The 7,742-nt window shown below is 44.7% G+C and overlaps 1 protein-coding gene across 2 annotated transcripts in view; it reads left to right on the top strand.

The window, feature by feature from the left end:
- The window catches only part of Tram2 (translocation associated membrane protein 2), an 85,462-nt gene that overhangs the window by 37,674 nt on the left and 40,046 nt on the right, over nt 1-7,742 (top strand). The window lies entirely within an intron of this gene.

The raw sequence follows: 7,742 nt of genomic DNA on the forward strand, positions 1-7,742 counted from the left end.
TCAAGTCCATCTGGTGGGGTCTCCTCAGCCTCCTTGATCAAGAGGACAGGTGACCCACCACAATTACAGGACATTTTGAGAGATGCTCATAGTCCCCTGGAACTAGTCGACCTAGGAGGGCAAGGAGCAAAAACTGTCTTTTATGTCCCTCTAAGCAAATTATTGTAGGCCTCAAAGTATGTCTGTTAAACATCCAAGAAGGTTAGTTCCACCAGTCTGGTGCTTTTAATTACTGTATGTTATGTAGATAAATCTTGGGCAAAGACCAATTGTTCTTAGATAAACCTTACCTAGACATGTATTACCAGACATGATCTGCTATGTATAATTTATCAGTAGGTTCTAGGAGTAATATGGTTCCCTCTGGTTTTCAAAACTAGCTAGGCATTGTTTATCTCACATTGTCTCACCCCTCCATCATGGTTTTCCCACATAAGGTGCCCCCTTTTCCCCCCTTTGTCCCTTACTAATACCCTTCTCCTATGGTCCTACCTCTCTTGAGCTCCTTCTTTCCCTTTATCCCCTAGGTTCCTCGTATACCCTTCCCTCTGCCCTCCCTTAAACTAACCCAATTTTTATCCATATCTCCCTCATTAAGGCCTGTTTCCTACTCTTCTTCTCTTTCAGGTTCTTTCTTTTTCTTTACCTCCCTGTTTCCTTTCCATTATCCTGTTCCTGTAGTTATGTCTGGATACATACTCACTTATCAGGGTTTGGTTCTAGGATCCACATATGAGGGAGAACATATTGTGGAAGTATAGAGCAGTGAGTTTGGGCTTCTTCACTATCGCCTTTCAAAGCCCAACTTTAAAGCCATTAAAAACTCTTCATAAGCCAGGTGTGATGGCAGACTCCTGCAATGCTAGCACTCCAGCAGGAGGATGGTAAGTCGAAGGTGCTGAGCCAGCCTGGGCTACATAACAAGTCCCTAAAAGCAGCTAAACCCTTCTGCTTGTGCTCCTTTCTAAATCCCTTTTTATCCTCATATAACTTAGATTTCTGGCCTGTTGAATACAGTAAAACAAGTGATCTAAGTTCATCCTGGCCATTACATGGCAAGCTTTCTCGTACACCTACACTGCCAAATTCTAGTCTCCAGCTGCCACTGGTAATGACTGGTAATAGGGAGTCTCCTGAGCACCCTGATCACAAGCTGTAGAGGACCCATGAGGTATGTCTGTCTAGCTTTGCCTCATTCTCCTATCAAAGTAGTTTTTCAGGCCTGGAAACCAGAATCACAAGATGTTGTGACAGCCACACATTTAAGGGACTGTCAGAACTGTGCCTCCTGCATCCTGGCACCCTGCCCTCCCTGCCAGCCTCTGGTTATCCAGATCGGAGGTTTCCAGAAAGCAGGAGTGAAAAGCATCATTGTCCCAGTGGTTTGCCTTCTGCTGAGCTGTGGAGCGTTGCAGGCCTGTGGACACCATGTCCTGCCATGTCTGTTGTGCATGTAGGGTGATAGAGGACTCACCAGCCTTTCATGAAGCCAGAAGCTCAGGGCAGTCACACTCCAGGAAAAGAAGGCTAAAGGACTCTTTTATTTAAAAAAGAAAAAAAAAAATGTCTCTTCCTCGGGAGTTGGGTGTAACTTTCCAATGTTTTCCTGTCTGACTGAAATTTTCCTATTCACCACCTTAGCAGAAAGATGCAAAATCAATTTCAGGAGAGCCTGCATGGATCATTTGACTTCCTGAGAGCGAGGCTGGGCTGGGGGAGGTGGGAAGTTTCCCAGCCTTGGCAGGATGGTTCTGTGGCATTACTCTGGTACTTTGAATGAATGTCTATAGTCTTTTAGCTGCAGAACCCATACGATTCTGTGTTTCTATCCCTTAGGCAGGACAGAAATGGTTCATAGCATGTCTGTGACAGTGAGCCCCTCAGCCTTGCTTGGTGAACCCACATAGCGCCTTATAAGAGCCAGTGTTGAGCTGTGTCTGCTAAGAGCAACTCAGCCGGCTGGACTTCCGGGAGCAATGCGGTTGCCTTCATCCCAGTTTTTAACTTCCGTCTTCGGTTCCCACTGTCAAGTTGCAGTGAAAGGGACTGGGAATTTGGAAACCCAAGTGTTCTAGAGCCTGGGACTGTTCAAGGGCTTTATTTTCCTTCCTATGAGACAAGGATGGCACCCAGATTTCATCTTCAGAGGTGGAGATATGGCACTGCATTTTAAACTTGCAGACAGACCTTTCAGTAAGGATGTGATGCAGGCTTGAAGACCAGATAGGATGGGGAATGGTGAGCTCATGGAGCTGAGCAGGGAGGATTGCAAAGGATATTCCTTTCGGCCATCTCCCCCTGCCTGATCACTCCAAACATGCTTATCTGCAATGTTGTTAGTCCCTACATTAAAGGGTCATTCGAAGGAACTATATGTCTCATCCATGAAGGCCTTAGAACCATGTCTGGTACCCAGTAAGCACCTGGTGACATTAGTTGTTATTATTGTTGGTGCTGGGGAGATGGATCCATAGAGGTGATGTACCTTGCCTCAAGGGCACCCAGCTGGCCTACAGCAGACCCAGCACTGGAATTCGCATCCAGTCTGGATTTACTGCAAGAAGCAATTTCTCTGGCATTTTTAATCTCATTACAACCAAAATCTCAGGTCTGTGTGCCCTAATAGAACATGGCATGTGGAAAGATTTTGGGTTATGGCTATGTAAGCATGCCCAACATCTCCACCTTCTTGTTTCACACCCTGTTCCAGTTAAAATGGTAATGAAGTGCCCTCCGTACTTCCCTCTTCCTCTTTCTCTTTGTATGAGAGCCGCCCCCCACCCCGTGTGTGTGTGTGTGTGTGTGTGTGTGTGTGTGTGTGTGTGTGTGTGTGTGTGTCTCCTATGTAATTTAGGTATTTAGTGCCTTCCCTTTGCATTAATGTATTAGCAGGTTGTCACTTTTAACCTTTCACCCACTGAGCTTGGCATTTAACATGCTATTAAACTCAGTATTGTTTCCTATAAACAGCCGTAGAGGGATGAGAAATAATTGGAATAACATTTTTAATAGGCCCCAGTTTCTCAGCCTCTCTGCTACGTGAACCCAACCAGCATTGCACAGAGGGGCTTGTTAGTTGTTTGGTCCCTGACCTCAGATCAGGAGGGAATAATGTGGTGATGATTTGGGGTGCCAGAGGACCTTTGAAAGCCCACAAAGTGGTTTTCATAAGGCTTTCCCTTTTTGACTAGTGCTGTGACTGCTTCCTTTCCCCCCTCCTTTCCTTCCCTTCCTTTTTTTCCTTCTTTCCTCCCCTTCCCACTCCTTCTCCCTCCTTTAACAGATGTGGGGAATTTAGGAGCTGATCACATTTTCCTCTTTCAGATGACTGTGAAAAAGCTTAGAATCTAATTTCTGGCCAACTTCAGAGGATGAGCAGAACTTCTTGGAATGGCTTTTTGTAGATCAGCCTCGTTCCTGGTTCTTTATCTTTGCTTTTAATAGATGATTTCGGTCTTTTTCTGGTTTTTGTTACCGTTCTGTTATGTGCTGTGATGTGTACCCGCTAATGTTGTTTTGGGGACAAACTTGTAAAACAAATTGATGGTTGCTTTTTTTACTCATGAGTTCATGAGGAATCATAAGGCCATTTCACCTCTCTGTACCCCAGTTTTAGGTTCTTTCCCTATGAATTAGGGAAGCTGGCATCTGATATGGTAACACGGGAACAAGCATGGTTTAGAATTGGTTTCTGCTGCCATAGCCAAGGGAGATGGAAAAATACTGGAATCTAGGATTTTTGTCTTAATTCAGGATCCCACATTCTGTTCTCTTAGACTTGTGTTCAAAAAAACATGTGTTAAACATTCATCTGTGGTTACCAAATATTACAGCTGCTTGCAGTATGAGTTCATCAAGTGGATGTTTATGAGACACCTACTACATGGATAGCACATGGATGGACACTGATAGAAATGGTTGTACAGAATTATAAATGTAGGTAGGTGACAGGCTACAAGTCAGAGAGTTCTTCTGCTTGATCACCATGTCATGTAACGAGAGTTTATTAAGGAGTCACCTTGATACCATTTGAGACTGTGCATTAAGGATTATCAAGACAAGTAAGTCCCTCATTTTTCTAGACCTTCTATTTTATGATGTTAAATTCTGCTTTAATAAAGCTGTTAAAAACAAAACAACAAAAAAAAACCCCAACCAATCTCGAGGGATGGTGAAGTGGCTGAGCAGGTTAAGATGCTTGCTGCAGAAGCCTTACGACCAGAGTTTGGTCCCTAGAATCCATGGTGTAAACACTGGATTTGGTGACTCACATCTGTAATTTTAGCATTCTTATGGGAAGGTGGGAGGGGAGAAGGGAGAATCAGAAGTTCACATAAGCAGCAGAAACAAGAGAGACTCTGCCTCGAAAACAAGGAGGAAGGAATCAACTGCAGATAAGTCCTCTGCCTTCCACACGTGTACCTGCACGCATACGCACGTGCACACACACACACACACACACACACACACACACACACACACACACATATCTTGGCCCTAATTGAGCTGACATTCAGGTTCACCCTAATTCATTCATTCATTACTATTTGTAGATTTCCTTTTTGGGAATTTCTTACTAAAATTGATTTGTAACCTCAAATTAATACCTGGCTCTTGTGGTTGCCACCATTTGCATACAGGTGCAAAAACTTTGAGTCGGCTAACACAGCATGCACATTCCCAGTGTGGGTGAAATAAGGCTGTGCTTGTCTTCATGCTCCTGCAGTCCCAAGGTAAACAAGCTGTCCATTTTGCAGTTTCTGTAGTGTCATAGTTTTGCATTTCTGTGATGCTTGTTAGGGTTTCATTGTTTATGATGACCCCCAAGTGTCTTACTAAAGAACTCTCCTAAAGAGCTCCTAAGCGCAGGAGACTGTCACGTGCCTTAGGGAGAGAATACGTGCCTTTGATTGCTTCATTCGGTCATGAGCTGTTGACCGACCGTGGGTTCAATGTTAATGAACCAACAATATGTATTAGCTAAGCTTTCTTTTACAACCACATATAAAACAAGGTTATATATTGATCTCTTGGTGAAACGTGACCGGTGGTTTGTAGGAACCTAACCCTGTATTTCTCCTGAGTGTTGTTTTCAGTATTCACTAATTGAGTGTGTACAATGATTTCATAGAACTGTTGTGAATAATGAGAATTGACTATATATGTAGGGCTAGAGCAAAAATGTATGTGTGGAGCTCACATACCAAATACCTACTTCCTGGGTTTGTTTGTTTTGTTTTGTTTTTAAGTGTAATGGCTCTGGGTCTTGGCTGCATGTTAGAATTCTCTGGGGACCAGGACAAAATGTTGATGATCCAGCTCAACTGTCAAGGTCTGGTTTAGTTGCCTGGGGTATGGCCTGGTTATAGAAATTTTACGAGCTCTTTCAGGGATTCTGTTGCAGCCAGGGTTGAATACAGAGGTGTTCTACACTGTATTACAGTGTTTCTTAGCAATGGACTCTGGCCAACTTCAAGAGGCCTTGAGGGGGCTCACACAGCTGAAGACCCACAACTGCTCCAGAGATAGGATGACAGAAACCACAGCAGACTCTGTGGGCTTGTGGCATTGACCAACACACCCTCAGTTCCACTGAGGTACCCTGTCCTGGGGACAGAGTCTTTCCCTTCATTCTCCTAGGAGGAAAACAGCACCCAAAGTGACCCCACACACAGCTGGGGAGAAGCATTTCCCTCAGTCAACTTCGGTGCTTTTAGAATGGGGATAACAAGTACCAGATAGCCAAAATTCCACAGGAGCCCCTGTGTTCCACAGTCTTAAATGACAGTTCATTTTCTGAATGGAAGCAAGGGAGAGTTCTGTGCGAGGGATGGTAGAGTGTTTGGTAAATATCTTCTGCGTGCCTTTCTCTTCTCTTTTTCCTTTATTTCTTCCAGCTTCTCTGATTTTCCCTTCCAGGGACTTGAGTTTTTGAAGACAAAAGTCCAACATGAAAGTAGGCAACAGTTAGGTAGTCAAGTCAGGGTCACAGTTAGGTAGGCAGCAGTTAGATAGCAGGCAGCAGTTAGTAGGCAACAGTTAGTAGGCAACAGGTAGCCAAGTCGGTCTGCACAGGATCCACAGTCCTGTGCAGAAAGGGAGAGCCACTGAGTCTACAGGAGTCACTGGGCATTTGTGGCGGAACTAGACTCAGTGTTTAGCAACTGGATGGGTCTCAAGTCTGCTGGTGACAGCGGGCTGCCAGAGTGAAGGTATTGGGCAGCTCTTACTGGAGAGTGGGGACATGTGGTTAAGGGAAACAGCTCTGCGTTTCATTTTTCACTTTATTTAGTGAGCGGTACCCGAGCACCCCCTGTGTCTGGGATAATTATTTGAGAGAGCATGCAAAGGAAAATGAGACGGCAGGATCCCTGCCTTCCAGGTGGCAGCCAGCTAGCAGTGTCGAAATCGTAGCACAGCAGTCTGTAGTACAGACCACTTCCTGCAAAGCAGGGACCTTCTCCAAGAGCAGCAAAGACCCTGCAGAACGATCACAGCTGAGGGGCGTCATAAAGGATGAGAGGGACACATACTGAAAGATTGTGGGGAAAGGAAGCGCTACACAGAGGGTTCTAAAGGCTGAAGCCAAGCACATCTATTCCAAGGATAGCACTGGGAGGGAGGCGACTGGAAGGAAGATAGAAATGCCTAACAAGGTCTTAAGGACCAAAGTAATCAGGTTTGGTGTCTGTGTGGTATGTGTGTGTTGGGGTGGGGGATAATGAGAATAGGAAGACCTATGTGTTTAGATAGTGTTTTGTTTTCTAGAGCTCCTTCTCATGCTGATCTCATTTGATGGAACCTGTTTAAGAAGTAAACGGCCCCCCTAGAGGGTAACAGGTCTTGTTGACCAGGGAGACCCTTCTCTTTAAAGGAGAGGGTTGATTCAGTAGAGTAGGCTAACAGCTATTCCTGACATGTCCAGAATTGGGGTAACATGGGGTCTATAATACATCCTTCACACACGTCCACACTGTTTGACTATTTTCTGGTATGTTTCCTCTGCTCCCTGCATGCATCTTTCTGTCCTCCATGTTTGGAGGAGAACCAGGAACCCCTGAATGATAAAGCTTCTTCAGAGGCCTCTGGGGAGGTGGCTTTTTTCATGTGGACTCAGTTCATGTTTCAGAGTAGCGTGGAGTGGTTCAGTGTCAGCTTAACACCTGTGGAATTGTAAACACTGCTGATGGAGGGACCAGTGCCACCACAGTCTATAGCATCCAGCTGAGGAACTACACATATGCATGATTTTATAGACAAGGTCAAGAGTGTAATGACTTCCTTGTGGTTACATAGCTAATAGAGTCAGTGTTTGAACCCAGGCCATCAGTTCCTGAGTTTAAGCTTCAGACCCCCATATTTTTGCCATCCCCCCGCTGCTGTAAACCGTCTCAGTCCTGATTTGACTAATAATAACCAGGTGGTGACCACAGTCTTTTTTACAGCACAACCAAACATTTAAAGACAACTTTCATAAAAAACAAACCAGCATTGTAGGTGTGTGAGAGCTTGTTCCCTGTTCTGCAGTAAGGGAGGTGTGAAATTAGCAGCTGGAGGTCTTTGTTTTTGAAGTTCAGATTTAAACTTTCAGGTCTGCTGTCCAGGTACAGGCAACAAAAATGTTGGGCAAGTCTAGCTCAAGAGCCCTTGAAAGCTGTGATCTCTTCTTCCATGGAGCTGAGTACACAGAACTAAATCAGTGAATGAATGAATGAATGAATGAATGAATGAATGAATGAATG

Source organism: Nannospalax galili, unplaced genomic scaffold, assembly GCF_000622305.1.
Source record: "Nannospalax galili isolate Female #2095 unplaced genomic scaffold, S.galili_v1.0 scaffold329, whole genome shotgun sequence".
Classification (NCBI taxonomy): domain Eukaryota; kingdom Metazoa; phylum Chordata; class Mammalia; order Rodentia; family Spalacidae; genus Nannospalax; species Nannospalax galili.